Here is a 14941-nt window from a genome sequence, read left to right on the forward strand (position 1 = left end):
TGGTGATTTTACCTATTTTATTATATTTAAGTATGGTATTCCCTCCCCCTGAGATTTTATTGAAAAAAATAATTAAAGCATGTTTCACATTTTTATGGAACTCCAGGATGGAAAAGCTCAGGAGAGAGAAGGTAATATTACCCAAACCAATGGGGGGGAAAGATTTCCCCGATATAAAAGCATTCCTTTTAATAAAATTTTTTACTTTATGTCTTAATGCAGTTTTTAAGGAACATTACTGGTCATATTTTATACGTTTTAACACAGGTTATTTTATGAGGAGGAACGGTTGGTTCTCCACGGTTTTAAGCTCCCCGTATGCTTTTAACCTTTCTGGCCAGTATAAGATTTTAGAAAAAATTGTAAACCTTTTTAACTTAAAAGACAAAAATATTAACGAAGTAAAAAATAGTAAAGGAATTTTAAAAAAGATAAAAGAAAATGTTTTAGTAGCTCCCATCAGTAATTTTAATGAACAAAAATGCAAAGAAATATGGAAGATGGTGAGCGCTAAATATCTTTTTAACCCACAGAAAGATCTGGCCTGGAGCTGTGCCCACGAGTGTCTTCCATGCCGGGCATTCCAGCATCGAAGGGGACTGACCAACTCGGCTGCGTGTCCAAGGGGAGGATGTAGAGATGACGAGACAGTCTACCACCTATTCTGGGAATGTTTTTACGCGAAATCGATATGGACAAGAATCCTCCCCTTGGTACAGAAGATTACAGGACTTCGGAGATACACAAGTGATGGCGTTTTATATGGATGCCTGGAATGCCCAACACAGACTCGAAAAATGATGGCATGGAAGATCACCAACTGCGTAAAAGCAGCTCTGTGGGCGGCCAGAAACATTTTATTATTTAAGCATGAAGTTTTAGCTGTGGAAGATGTTTTAGCCATTTGTCTTAATGAAATGTACAAATATTTTCTTTTAGATAAAAAACTCTCTCCTGTTTTATGTAGAAAATGGTTTTTAAGTGAATGGAGTTCCATAATATGATGCCACCAAGTGCCCTTTTATAAATTGTTTTATATGACAATTTGTATTTATTTGTATTAAACCATGGTTGTAAATTTATGTAAATTTCTTTTGTAAAAACGTATTGATTTTCTGTAAATCTGTTCAAAATTTTAAATAAACGGTTACCTCCTTTGTTGGGGTAGTCAACTCAAAAATCTGTTCTTATCAGTTTAATATCTGATACGTCCCCTATCTGGGGACCATATATTAAATGGATTTTTAGAACAGGGAGATGGAAATAGAGCTTGCTCTGTCCACTCCACGCATTGACCTGGTATTGCAGTATTTCCAGGACCGGTGCACCCTTTCCTTATGTGTTTACTAAAATCAGATTCCAAAAGTGCTTTTTGTGTTTGCCATTGTTTTTGTCTTTCGGATGGGATCTCCCCTTTTAATCCCATTATTTCAACACCTGTTGGACAATGCATTTGTACAGTCATGTGTGATAATGAGCTAATTTATTAAATGCAATTAATTAATACATTGCCACCTCTTGTTTTGTGTCGTCTGTGTTTCTGTGTTTCCGGCATTTCACATTGGAACAGCTCATTCACCTTCCTTGTCTTCTCTACCGCCCTCCCTCCTAGGTAGGTTAAAGAGCTGCACCTGAGCCAGCCACTGATTGATGCAGCACCATAGTCAAATAGTGGAGTGGAGTAGGGGAACAGCAAACAGCCATTAAAGCAGCCAGCCCGCCCGCCCGCCCGCCCGCCCGTCACAATGGACCTACCTGTGTACACTAGATGGATGTGATGGAATGTACTGTGGTCCCTACATTTCAAGAAGAAGTAAGAATTGCAGTTGCAACAAACCCTTGCTTGCCTACAAAGAGAGCAGCAATTTGGATTTGTTACTATGTTACCTGGAAGAATAACAAACTGTGCAAGGATGGAGGTTGTAGGAGCAAGGAGAACAAGTTGTCTGTAAAGTTGGTGGATGCCTATTTTCCATTTTGCAGTCCCTTGTCTCCCTCTTGTGGCCTCCTGGAGGCAACTAGCTGTGCAAAAAAAAGACAGCCTGGGGGCCGGCTGTTGCAGTGTTGCCCTCTCAGGCAACACTGAGTGACTGACTGAGCCGCACCGTCTTATATAAAGTTCAGACGGAACTTTGCACGTGTCATAGTGGAGACCTCAGGAGCCAGAGCCAGCTTTCTGACATCATAATGGGGCCTCAGAGATAAAAGCCTGGGCCCAGGCAGTGTTGGTCAGTGCTGCTCAGCAGGCAGCACTGGACTGGATTAAAGCTGATACAAGGTGTGAAAGGAGAAGGGGTGGCAGTGGGCATGCACTTACTGCTGCTGCTGCCAGTGTTTGCACGGCAGGAGGGCATTTGGGCGTTGCCAGGAAGGCGTTTTTATGTCGATTCCTCCTCTTTCAGCACTGCATTGTGGTGCAAGCAAAAGAAGCAAAACGCGCGGCACGTTCGGGTTATCGCTTCTCGGCCTTTTGGCTAAGATCAAGTGTAGTATCTGTTCTTATCAGTTTAATATCTGATACGTCCCATATCTGGGGACCATATATTAAATGGATTTTTAGAACAGGGAGATGGAAATAGAGCTTGCTCTGTCCACTCCACGCATTGACCTGGTATTGCAGTATTTCCAGGACCGGTGCACCCTTTCCTTATGTGTTTACTAAAATCAGATTCCAAAAGTGCTTTTTGTGTTTGCCATTGTTTTTGTCTTTCGGATGGGATCTCCCCTTTTAATCCCATTATTTCAACACCTGTTGGACAATGCATTTGTACAGTCATGTGTGATAATGAGCTAATTTATTAAATGCAATTAATTAATACATTGCCACCTCTTGTTTTGTGTCGTCTGTGTTTCTGTGTTTCCGGCATTTCACATTGGAACAGCTCATTCACCTTCCTTGTCTTCTCTCCGCCCTCCCTCCTAGGTAGGTTAAAGAGCTGCACCTGAGCCAGCCACTGATTGATGCAGCACCATAGTCAAATAGTGGAGTGGAGTAGGGGAACAGCAAACAGCCATTAAAGCAGCCCGCCCGCCCGTTACAATGGACCTACCTGTGTACACTAGATGGATGTGATGGAATGTACTGTGGTCCCTACATTTCAAGAAGAAGTAATAATTGCAGTTGCAACAAACCCTTGCTTGCCTACAAAGAGAGCAGCAATTTGGATTTGTTACTATGTTACCTGGAAGAATAACAAACTGTGCAAGGATGGAGGTTGTAGGAGCAAGGAGAACAAGTTGTCTGTAAAGTTGGTGGATGCCTATTTTCCATTTTGCAGTCCCTTGTCTCCCTCTTGTGGCCTCCTGGAGGCAACTAGCTGTGCAAAAAAAAGACAGCCTGGGGGCCGGCTGTTGCAGTGTTGCCCTCTCAGGCAACACTGAGTGACTGACTGAGCCGCACCGTCTTATATAAAGTTCAGACGGAACTTTGCACGTGTCATAGTGGAGACCTCAGGAGCCAGAGCCAGCTTTCTGACATCATAATGGGGCCTCAGAGATAAAAGCCTGGGCCCAGGCAGTGTTGGTCAGTGCTGCTCAGCAGGCAGCACTGGACTGGATTAAAGCTGATACAAGGTGTGAAAGGAGAAGGGGTGGCAGTGGGCATGCACTTACTGCTGCTGCTGCTGCTGCTGCTGCTGCCAGTGTTTGCACGGCAGGAGGGCATTTGGGCGTTGCCAGGAAGGCGTTTTTATGTCGATTCCTCCTCTTTCAGCACTGCATTGTGGTGCAAGCAAAAGAAGCAAAACGTGCGGCACGTTCGGGTTATCGCTTCTCGGCCTTTTGGCTAAGATCAAGTGTAGTATCTGTTCTTATCAGTTTAATATCTGATACGTCCCCTATCTGGGGACCATATATTAAATGGATTTTTAGAACAGGGAGATGGAAATAGAGCTTGCTCTGTCCACTCCACGCATTGACCTGGTATTGCAGTATTTCCAGGACCGGTGCACCCTTTCCTTATGTGTTTACTAAAATCAGATTCCAAAAGTGCTTTTTGTGTTTGCCATTGTTTTTGTCTTTCGGATGGGATCTCCCCTTTTAATCCCATTATTTCAACACCTGTTGGACAATGCATTTGTACAGTCATGTGTGATAATGAGCTAATTTATTAAATGCAATTAATTAATACATTGCCACCTCTTGTTTTGTGTCGTCTGTGTTTCTGTGTTTCCGGCATTTCACATTGGAACAGCTCATTCACCTTCCTTGTCTTCTCTCCGCCCTCCCTCCTAGGTAGGTTAAAGAGCTGCACCTGAGCCAGCCACTGATTGATGCAGCACCATAGTCAAATAGTGGAGTGGAGTAGGGGAACAGCAAACAGCCATTAAAGCAGCCAGCCCGCCCGCCCGTCACAATGGACCTACCTGTGTACACTAGATGGATGTGATGGAATGTACTGTGGTCCCTACATTTCAAGAAGAAGTAAGAATTGCAGTTGCAACAAACCCTTGCTTGCCTACAAAGAGAGCAGCAATTTGGATTTGTTACTATGTTACCTGGAAGAATAACAAACTGTGCAAGGATGGAGGTTGTAGGAGCAAGGAGAACAAGTTGTCTGTAAAGTTGGTGGATGCCTATTTTCCATTTTGCAGTCCCTTGTCTCCCTCTTGTGGCCTCCTGGAGGCAACTAGCTGTGCAAAAAAAAGACAGCCTGGGGGCCGGCTGTTGCAGTGTTGCCCTCTCAGGCAACACTGAGTGACTGACTGAGCCGCACCGTCTTATATAAAGTTCAGACGGAACTTTGCACGTGTCATAGTGGAGACCTCAGGAGCCAGAGCCAGCTTTCTGACATCATAATGGGGCCTCAGAGATAAAAGCCTGGGCCCAGGCAGTGTTGGTCAGTGCTGCTCAGCTGGCAGCACTGGACTGGATTAAAGCTGATACAAGGTGTGAAAGGAGAAGGGGTGGCAGTGGGCATGCACTTACTGCTGCTGCTGCTGCTGCTGCTGCCAGTGTTTGCACGGCAGGAGGGCATTTGGGCGTTGCCAGGAAGGCGTTTTTATGTCGATTCCTCCTCTTTCAGCACTGCATTGTGGTGCAAGCAAAAGAAGCAAAACGCGCGGCACGTTCGGGTTATCGCTTCTCGGCCTTTTGGCTAAGATCAAGTGTAGTATCTGTTCTTATCAGTTTAATATCTGATACGTCCCCTATCTGGGGACCATATATTAAATGGATTTTTAGAACAGGGAGATGGAAATAGAGCTTGCTCTGTCCACTCCACGCATTGACCTGGTATTGCAGTATTTCCAGGACCGGTGCACCCTTTCCTTATGTGTTTACTAAAATCAGATTCCAAAAGTGCTTTTTGTGTTTGCCATTGTTTTTGTCTTTCGGATGGGATCTCCCCTTTTAATCCCATTATTTCAACACCTGTTGGACAATGCATTTGTACAGTCATGTGTGATAATGAGCTAATTTATTAAATGCAATTAATTAATACATTGCCACCTCTTGTTTTGTGTCGTCTGTGTTTCTGTGTTTCCGGCATTTCACATTGGAACAGCTCATTCACCTTCCTTGTCTTCTCTCCGCCCTCCCTCCTAGGTAGGTTAAAGAGCTGCACCTGAGCCAGCCACTGATTGATGCAGCACCATAGTCAAATAGTGGAGTGGAGTAGGGGAACAGCAAACAGCCATTAAAGCAGCCAGCCCGCCCGCCCGCCCGTCACAATGGACCTACCTGTGTACACTAGATGTGTACATAGTGGAGACCTCAGGAGCCAGAGCCAGCTTTCTGACATCATAATGGGGCCTCAGAGATAAAAGCCTGGGCCCAGGCAGTGTTGGTCAGTGCTGCTCAGCAGGCAGCACTGGACTGGATTAAAGCTGATACAAGGTGTGAAAGGAGAAGGGGTGGCAGTGGGCATGCACTTACTGCTGCTGCTGCTGCTGCCAGTGTTTGCACGGCAGGAGGGCATTTGGGCGTTGCCAGGAAGGCGTTTTTATGTCGATTCCTCCTCTTTCAGCACTGCATTGTGGTGCAAGCAAAAGAAGCAAAACGCGCGGCACGTTCGGGTTATCGCTTCTCGGCCTTTTGGCTAAGATCAAGTGTAGTATCTGTTCTTATCAGTTTAATATCTGATACGTCCCCTATCTGGGGACCATATATTAAATGGATTTTTAGAACAGGGAGATGGAAATAGAGCTTGCTCTGTCCACTCCACGCATTGACCTGGTATTGCAGTATTTCCAGGACCGGTGCACCCTTTCCTTATGTGTTTACTAAAATCAGATTCCAAAAGTGCTTTTTGTGTTTGCCATTGTTTTTGTCTTTCGGATGGGATCTCCCCTTTTAATCCCATTATTTCAACACCTGTTGGACAATGCATTTGTACAGTCATGTGTGATAATGAGCTAATTTATTAAATACAATTAATTAATACATTGCCACCTCTTGTTTTGTGTCGTCTGTGTTTCTGTGTTTCCGGCATTTCACATTGGAACAGCTCATTCACCTTCCTTGTCTTCTCTCCGCCCTCCCTCCTAGGTAGGTTAAAGAGCTGCACCTGAGCCAGCCACTGATTGATGCAGCACCATAGTCAAATAGTGGAGTGGAGTAGGGGAACAGCAAACAGCCATTAAAGCAGCCCGCCCGCCCGTCACAATGGACCTACCTGTGTACACTAGATGGATGTGATGGAATGTACTGTGGTCCCTACATTTCAAGAAGAAGTAAGAATTGCAGTTGCAACAAACCCTTGCTTGCCTACAAAGAGAGCAGCAATTTGGATTTGTTACTATGTTACCTGGAAGAATAACAAACTGTGCAAGGATGGAGGTTGTAGGAGCAAGGAGAACAAGTTGTCTGTAAAGTTGGTGGATGCCTATTTTCCATTTTGCAGTCCCTTGTCTCCCTCTTGTGGCCTCCTGGAGGCAACTAGCTGTGCAAAAAAAAGACAGCCTGGGGGCCGGCTGTTGCAGTGTTGCCCTCTCAGGCAACACTGAGTGACTGACTGAGCCGCACCGTCTTATATAAAGTTCAGACGGAACTTTGCACGTGTCATAGTGGAGACCTCAGGAGCCAGAGCCAGCTTTCTGACATCATAATGGGGCCTCAGAGATAAAAGCCTGGGCCCAGGCAGTGTTGGTCAGTGCTGCTCAGCAGGCAGCACTGGACTGGATTAAAGCTGATACAAGGTGTGAAAGGAGAAGGGGTGGCAGTGGGCATGCACTTACTGCTGCTGCTGCTGCTGCTGCTGCCAGTGTTTGCACGGCAGGAGGGCATTTGGGCGTTGCCAGGAAGGCGTTTTTATGTCGATTCCTCCTCTTTCAGCACTGCATTGTGGTGCAAGCAAAAGAAGCAAAACGCGCGGCACGTTCGGGTTATCGCTTCTCGGCCTTTTGGCTAAGATCAAGTGTAGTATCTGTTCTTATCAGTTTAATATCTGATACGTCCCCTATCTGGGGACCATATATTAAATGGATTTTTAGAACAGGGAGATGGAAATAGAGCTTGCTCTGTCCACTCCACGCATTGACCTGGTATTGCAGTATTTCCAGGACCGGTGCACCCTTTCCTTATGTGTTTACTAAAATCAGATTCCAAAAGTGCTTTTTGTGTTTGCCATTGTTTTTGTCTTTCGGATGGGATCTCCCCTTTTAATCCCATTATTTCAACACCTGTTGGACAATGCATTTGTACAGTCATGTGTGATAATGAGCTAATTTATTAAATGCAATTAATTAATACATTGCCACCTCTTGTTTTGTGTCGTCTGTGTTTCTGTGTTTCCGGCATTTCACATTGGAACAGCTCATTCACCTTCCTTGTCTTCTCTCCGCCCTCCCTCCTAGGTAGGTTAAAGAGCTGCACCTGAGCCAGCCACTGATTGATGCAGCACCATAGTCAAATAGTGGAGTGGAGTAGGGGAACAGCAAACAGACATTAAAGCAGCCAGCCCGCCCGCCCGCCCGCCCGTCACAATGGACCTACCTGTGTACACTAGATGGATGTGATGGAATGTACTGTGGTCCCTACATTTCAAGAAGAAGTAAGAATTGCAGTTGCAACAAACCCTTGCTTGCCTACAAAGAGAGCAGCAATTTGGATTTGTTACTATGTTACCTGGAAGAATAACAAACTGTGCAAGGATGGAGGTTGTAGGAGCAAGGAGAACAAGTTGTCTGTAAAGTTGGTGGATGCCTATTTTCCATTTTGCAGTCCCTTGTCTCCCTCTTGTGGCCTCCTGGAGGCAACTAGCTGTGCAAAAAAAAGACAACCTGGGGGCCGGCTGTTGCAGTGTTGCCCTCTCAGGCAACACTGAGTGACTGACTGAGCCGTACCGTCTTATATAAAGTTCAGACGGAACTTTGCACGTGTCATAGTGGAGACCTCAGGAGCCAGAGCCAGCTTTCTGACATCATAATGGGGCCTCAGAGATAAAAGCCTGGGCCCAGGCAGTGTTGGTCAGTGCTGCTCAGCAGGCAGCACTGGACTGGATTAAAGCTGATACAAGGTGTGAAAGGAGAAGGGGTGGCAGTGGGCATGCACTTACTGCTGCTGCTGCTGCTGCTGCTGCCAGTGTTTGCACGGCAGGAGGGCATTTGGGCGTTGCCAGGAAGGCGTTTTTATGTCGATTCCTCCTCTTTCAGCACTGCATTGTGGTGCAAGCAAAAGAAGCAAAACGCGCGGCACGTTCGGGTTATCGCTTCTCGGCCTTTTGGCTAAGATCAAGTGTAGTATCTGTTCTTATCAGTTTAATATCTAATACGTCCCCTATCTTGGGACCATATATTAAATGGATTTTTAGAACAGGGAGATGGAAATAGAGCTTGCTCTGTCCACTCCACGCATTGACCTGGTATTGCAGTATTTCCAGGACCGGTGCACCCTTTCCTTATGTGTTTACTAAAATCAGATTCCAAAAGTGCTTTTTGTGTTTGCCATTGTTTTTGTCTTTCGGATGGGATCTCCCCTTTTAATCCCATTATTTCAACACCTGTTGGACAATGCATTTGTACAGTCATGTGTGATAATGAGCTAATTTATTAAATGCAATTAATTAATACATTGCCACCTCTTGTTTTGTGTCGTCTGTGTTTCTGTGTTTCCGGCATTTCACATTGGAACAGCTCATTCACCTTCCTTGTCTTCTCTACCGCCCTCCCTCCTAGGTAGGTTAAAGAGCTGCACCTGAGCCAGCCACTGATTGATGCAGCACCATAGTCAAATAGTGGAGTGGAGTAGGGGAACAGCAAACAGCCATTAAAGCAGCCAGCCCGCCCGCCCGCCCGCCCGCCCGTCACAATGGACCTACCTGTGTACACTAGATGGATGTGATGGAATGTACTGTGGTCCCTACATTTCAAGAAGAAGTAAGAATTGCAGTTGCAACAAACCCTTGCTTGCCTACAAAGAGAGCAGCAATTTGGATTTGTTACTATGTTACCTGGAAGAATAACAAACTGTGCAAGGATGGAGGTTGTAGGAGCAAGGAGAACAAGTTGTCTGTAAAGTTGGTGGATGCCTATTTTCCATTTTGCAGTCCCTTGTCTCCCTCTTGTGGCCTCCTGGAGGCAACTAGCTGTGCAAAAAAAAGACAGCCTGGGGGCCGGCTGTTGCAGTGTTGCCCTCTCAGGCAACACTGAGTGACTGACTGAGCCGCACCGTCTTATATAAAGTTCAGACGGAACTTTGCACGTGTCATAGTGGAGACCTCAGGAGCCAGAGCCAGCTTTCTGACATCATAATGGGGCCTCAGAGATAAAAGCCTGGGCCCAGGCAGTGTTGGTCAGTGCTGCTCAGCAGGCAGCACTGGACTGGATTAAAGCTGATACAAGGTGTGAAAGGAGAAGGGGTGGCAGTGGGCATGCACTTACTGCTGCTGCTGCTGCTGCCAGTGTTTGCACGGCAGGAGGGCATTTGGGCGTTGCCAGGAAGGCGTTTTTATGTCGATTCCTCCTCTTTCAGCACTGCATTGTGGTGCAAGCAAAAGAAGCAAAACGCGCGGCACGTTCGGGTTATCGCTTCTCGGCCTTTTGGCTAAGATCAAGTGTAGTATCTGTTCTTATCAGTTTAATATCTGATACGTCCCCTATCTGGGGACCATATATTAAATGGATTTTTAGAACAGGGAGATGGAAATAGAGCTTGCTCTGTCCACTCCACGCATTGACCTGGTATTGCAGTATTTCCAGGACCGGTGCACCCTTTCCTTATGTGTTTACTAAAATCAGATTCCAAAAGTGCTTTTTGTGTTTGCCATTGTTTTTGTCTTTCGGATGGGATCTCCCCTTTTAATCCCATTATTTCAACACCTGTTGGACAATGCATTTGTACAGTCATGTGTGATAATGAGCTAATTTATTAAATGCAATTAATTAATACATTGCCACCTCTTGTTTTGTGTCGTCTGTGTTTCCGGCATTTCACATTGGAACAGCTCATTCACCTTCCTTGTCTTCTCTCCGCCCTCCCTCCTAGGTAGGTTAAAGAGCTGCACCTGAGCCAGCCACTGATTGATGCAGCACCATAGTCAAATAGTGGAGTGGAGTAGGGGAACAGCAAACAGCCATTAAAGCAGCCCGCCCGCCCGTTACAATGGACCTACCTGTGTACACTAGATGGATGTGATGGAATGTACTGTGGTCCCTACATTTCAAGAAGAAGTAAGAATTGCAGTTGCAACAAACCCTTGCTTGCCTACAAAGAGAGCAGCAATTTGGATTTGTTACTATGTTACCTGGAAGAATAACAAACTGTGCAAGGATGGAGGTTGTAGGAGCAAGGAGAACAAGTTGTCTGTAAAGTTGGTGGATGCCTATTTTCCATTTTGCAGTCCCTTGTCTCCCTCTTGTGGCCTCCTGGAGGCAACTAGCTGTGCAAAAAAAAGACAGCCTGGGGGCCGGCTGTTGCATTGTTGCCCTCTCAGGCAACACTGAGTGACTGACTGAGCCGCACCGTCTTATATAAAGTTCAGACGGAACTTTGCACGTGTCATAGTGGAGACCTCAGGAGCCAGAGCCAGCTTTCTGACATCATAATGGGGCCTCAGAGATAAAAGCCTGGGCCCAGGCAGTGTTGGTCAGTGCTGCTCAGCAGGCAGCACTGGACTGGATTAAAGCTGATACAAGGTGTGAAAGGAGAAGGGGTGGCAGTGGGCATGCACTTACTGCTGCTGCTGCTCCTGCTGCTGCCAGTGTTTGCACGGCAGGAGGGCATTTGGGCGTTGCCAGGAATGCGTTTTTATGTTGATTCCTCCTCTTTCAGCACTGCATTGTGGTGCAAGCAAAAGAAGCAAAACGCGCGGCACGTTCGGGTTATCGCTTCTCGGCCTTTTGGCTAAGATCAAGTGTAGTATCTGTTCTTATCAGTTTAATATCTGATATGTCCCCTATCTGGGGACCATATATTAAATGGATTTTTAGAACAGGGAGATGGAAATAGAGCTTGCTCTGTCCACTCCACGCATTGACCTGGTATTGCAGTATTTCCAGGAGCGGTGCACCCTTTCCTTATGTGTTTACTAAAATCAGATTCCAAAAGTGCTTTTTGTGTTTGCCATTGTTTTTGTCTTTCGGATGGGATCTCCCCTTTTAATCCCATTATTTCAACACCTGTTGGACAATGCATTTGTACAGTCATGTGTGATAATGAGCTAATTTATTAAATGCAATTAATTAATACATTGCCACCTCTTGTTTTGTGTCGTCTGTGTTTCTGTGTTTCCGGCATTTCACATTGGAACAGCTCATTCACCTTCCTTGTCTTCTCTCCGCCCTCCCTCCTAGGTAGGTTAAAGAGCTGCATCTGAGCCAGCCACTGATTGATGCAGCACCATAGTCAAATAGTGGAGTGGAGTAGGGGAACAGCAAACAGCCATTAAAGCAGCCAGCCCGCCCGCCCGCCCGTCACAATGGACCTACCTGTGTACACTAGATGGATGTGATGGAATGTACTGTGGTCCCTACATTTCAAGAAGAAGTAAGAATTGCAGTTGCAACAAACCCTTGCTTGCCTACAAAGAGAGCAGCAATTTGGATTTGTTACTATGTTACCTGGAAGAATAACAAACTGTGCAAGGATGGAGGTTGTAGGAGCAAGGAGAACAAGTTGTCTGTAAAGTTGGTGGATGCCTATTTTCCATTTTGCAGTCCCTTGTCTCCCTCTTGTGGCCTCCTGGTGGCAACTAGCTGTGCAAAAAAAAGACAGCCTGGGGGCCGGCTGTTGCAGTGTTGCCCTCTCAGGCAACACTGAGTGACTGACTGAGCCGCACCGTCTTATATAATGTTCAGACGGAACTTTGCACGTGTCATAGTGGAGACCTCAGGAGCCAGAGCCAGCTTTCTGACATCATAATGGGGCCTCAGAGATAAAAGCCTGGGCCCAGGCAGTGTTGGTCAGTGCTGCTCAGCAGGCAGCACTGGACTGGATTAAAGCTGATACAAGGTGTGAAAGGAGAAGGGGTGGCAGTGGGCATGCACTTACTGCTGCTGCTGCTGCTGCTGCTGCTGCTGCCAGTGTTTGCACGGCAGGAGGGCATTTGGGCGTTGCCAGGAAGGCGTTTTTATGTCGATTCCTCCTCTTTCAGCACTGCATTGTGGTGCAAGCAAAAGAAGCAAATCCTGTCTTGCTTCCTCTCCGGCCTTTATTCACCTCCCGCGTAGCTGTGAGTGTGTGTGAGCCTGCAGGGCCCCATGGAATTGCCTAGGAGTAGGCTGAATCGCTGCAAGGGGTGAACAGCAGTATTGGGCAGGCTCGGTCAACGCGCGGCACGTTCGGGTTATCGCTTCTCAGCCTTTTGGCTAAGATCAAGTGTAGTATCTGTTCTTATCAGTTTAATATCTGATACGTCCCCTATCTGGGGACCATATATTAAATGGATTTTTAGAACAGGGAGATGGAAATAGAGCTTGCTCTGTCCACTCCACGCATTGACCTGGTATTGCAGTATTTCCAGGACCGGTGCACCCTTTCCTTATGTGTTTACTAAAATCAGATTCCAAAAGTGCTTTTTGTGTTTGCCATTGTTTTTGTCTTTCGGATGGGATCTCCCCTTTTAATCCCATTATTTCAACACCTGTTGGACAATGCATTTGTACAGTCATGTGTGATAATGAGCTAATTTATTAAATGCAATTAATTAATACATTGCCACCTCTTGTTTTGTGTCGTCTGTGTTTCTGTGTTTCCGGCATTTCACATTGGAACAGCTCATTCACCTTCCTTGTCTTCTCTCCGCCCTCCCTCCTAGGTAGGTTAAAGAGCTGCACCTGAGCCAGCCACTGATTGATGCAGCACCATAGTCAAATAGTGGAGTGGAGTAGGGGAACAGCAAACAGCCATTAAAGCAGCCAGCCCGCCCGCCCGCCCGTCACAATGGACCTACCTGTGTACACTAGATGGATGTGATGGAATGTACTGTGGTCCCTACATTTCAAGAAGAAGTAAGAATTGCAGTTGCAACAAACCCTTGCTTGCCTACAAAGAGAGCAGCAATTTGGATTTGTTACTATGTTACCTGGAAGAATAACAAACTGTGCAAGGATGGAGGTTGTAGGAGCAAGGAGAACAAGTTGTCTGTAAAGTTGGTGAATGCCTATTTTCCATTTTGCAGTCCCTTGTCTCCCTCTTGTGGCCTCCTGGAGGCAACTAGCTGTGCAAAAAAAAGACAGCCTGGGGGCCGGCTGTTGCAGTGTTGCCCTCTCAGGCAACACTGAGTGACTGACTGAGCCGCACCGTCTTATATAAAGTTCAGACGGAACTTTGCACGTGTCATAGTGGAGACCTCAGGAGCCAGAGCCAGCTTTCTGACATCATAATGGGGCCTCAGAGATAAAAGCCTGGGCCCAGGCAGTGTTGGTCAGTGCTGCTCAGCAGGCAGCACTGGACTGGATTAAAGCTGATACAAGGTGTGAAAGGAGAAGGGGTGGCAGTGGGCATGCACTTACTGCTGCTGCTGCTGCTGCTGCTGCTGCTGCCAGTGTTTGCACGGCAGGAGGGCATTTGGGCGTTGCCAGGAAGGCGTTTTTATGTCGATTCCTCCTCTTTCAGCACTGCATTGTGGTGCAAGCAAAAGAAGCAAATCCTGTCTTGCTTCCTCTCCGGCCTTTATTCACCTCCCGCTTAGTAGCTGTGAGTGTGTGTGAGCCTGCAGGGCCCCATGGAATTGCCTAGGAGTAGGCTGAATCGCTGCAAGGGGTGAACAGCAGTATTGGGCAGGCTCGGTCAACGCGCGGCCCGTTCGGGTTATCGCTTCTCGGCCTTTTGGCTAAGATCAAGTGTAGTATCTGTTCTTATCAGTTTAATATCTGATACGTCCCCTATCTGGGGACCATATATTAAATGGATTTTTAGAACAGGGAGATGGAAATAGAGCTTGCTCTGTCCACTCCACGCATTGACCTGGTATTGCAGTATTTCCAGGACCGGTGCACCCTTTCCTTATGTGTTTACTAAAATCAGATTCCAAAAGTGCTTTTTGTGTTTGCCATTGTTTTTGTCTTTCGGATGGGATCTCCCCTTTTAATCCCATTATTTCAACACCTGTTGGACAATGCATTTGTACAGTCATGTGTGATAATGAGCTAATTTATTAAATGCAATTAATTAATACATTGCCACCTCTTGTTTTGTGTTGTCTGTGTTTCTGTGTTTCCGGCATTTCACATTGGAACAGCTCATTCACCTTCCTTGTCTTCTCTCCGCCCTCCCTCCTAGGTAGGTTAAAGAGCTGCACCTGAGCCAGCCACTGATTGATGCAGCACCATAGTCAAATAGTGGAGTGGAGTAGGGGAACAGCAAACAGCCATTAAAGCAGCCAGCCCGCCCGCCCGCCCGTCACAATGGACCTACCTGTGTACACTAGATGGATGTGATGGAATGTACTGTGGTCCCTACATTTCAAGAAGAAGTAAGAATTGCAGTTGCAACAAACCCTTGCTTGCCTACAAAGAGAGCAGCAATTTGGATTTGTTACTATGTTACCTGGAAGAATAACAAA

At 46.3% G+C, this 14941-nt stretch overlaps 11 non-coding genes across 11 annotated transcripts; all 11 read left to right on the top strand.

The window, feature by feature from the left end:
• Positions 1 to 1147: 1147 nt before the first annotated feature.
• Positions 1148 to 1333, top strand: LOC142681756 (U2 spliceosomal RNA). The gene has a single exon (XR_012853630.1). It is a non-coding gene; the product is annotated as a U2 spliceosomal RNA (small nuclear RNA).
• A 1121-nt stretch (positions 1334 to 2454) lies between these two features.
• LOC142681721 (U2 spliceosomal RNA) lies at positions 2455 to 2645 on the top strand. Its single transcript, XR_012853598.1, has one exon. It is a non-coding gene; the product is annotated as a U2 spliceosomal RNA (small nuclear RNA).
• Positions 2646 to 3764: 1119 nt separating this feature from the next.
• Positions 3765 to 3955, top strand: LOC142681504 (U2 spliceosomal RNA). Its single transcript, XR_012853403.1, has one exon. It is a non-coding gene; the product is annotated as a U2 spliceosomal RNA (small nuclear RNA).
• A 1120-nt stretch (positions 3956 to 5075) lies between these two features.
• On the top strand, positions 5076 to 5266 carry LOC142681505 (U2 spliceosomal RNA). The gene has a single exon (XR_012853404.1). It is a non-coding gene; the product is annotated as a U2 spliceosomal RNA (small nuclear RNA).
• A 751-nt stretch (positions 5267 to 6017) lies between these two features.
• On the top strand, positions 6018 to 6208 carry LOC142681507 (U2 spliceosomal RNA). Its single transcript, XR_012853405.1, has one exon. It is a non-coding gene; the product is annotated as a U2 spliceosomal RNA (small nuclear RNA).
• Positions 6209 to 7324: 1116 nt separating this feature from the next.
• Positions 7325 to 7515, top strand: LOC142681508 (U2 spliceosomal RNA). Its single transcript, XR_012853406.1, has one exon. It is a non-coding gene; the product is annotated as a U2 spliceosomal RNA (small nuclear RNA).
• A 1128-nt stretch (positions 7516 to 8643) lies between these two features.
• On the top strand, positions 8644 to 8834 carry LOC142681749 (U2 spliceosomal RNA). Its single transcript, XR_012853624.1, has one exon. It is a non-coding gene; the product is annotated as a U2 spliceosomal RNA (small nuclear RNA).
• Positions 8835 to 9961: 1127 nt separating this feature from the next.
• LOC142681509 (U2 spliceosomal RNA) lies at positions 9962 to 10152 on the top strand. The gene has a single exon (XR_012853407.1). It is a non-coding gene; the product is annotated as a U2 spliceosomal RNA (small nuclear RNA).
• Positions 10153 to 11260: 1108 nt separating this feature from the next.
• On the top strand, positions 11261 to 11451 carry LOC142681844 (U2 spliceosomal RNA). Its single transcript, XR_012853685.1, has one exon. It is a non-coding gene; the product is annotated as a U2 spliceosomal RNA (small nuclear RNA).
• Positions 11452 to 12723: 1272 nt separating this feature from the next.
• On the top strand, positions 12724 to 12914 carry LOC142681655 (U2 spliceosomal RNA). Its single transcript, XR_012853539.1, has one exon. It is a non-coding gene; the product is annotated as a U2 spliceosomal RNA (small nuclear RNA).
• A 1275-nt stretch (positions 12915 to 14189) lies between these two features.
• On the top strand, positions 14190 to 14380 carry LOC142681510 (U2 spliceosomal RNA). Its single transcript, XR_012853408.1, has one exon. It is a non-coding gene; the product is annotated as a U2 spliceosomal RNA (small nuclear RNA).
• The last annotated feature ends 561 nt before the right edge of the window (positions 14381 to 14941 follow it).

Source organism: Rhinoderma darwinii, assembly GCF_050947455.1.
Source record: "Rhinoderma darwinii isolate aRhiDar2 chromosome 2 unlocalized genomic scaffold, aRhiDar2.hap1 SUPER_2_unloc_6, whole genome shotgun sequence".
NCBI classification, from domain to species: domain Eukaryota; kingdom Metazoa; phylum Chordata; class Amphibia; order Anura; family Rhinodermatidae; genus Rhinoderma; species Rhinoderma darwinii.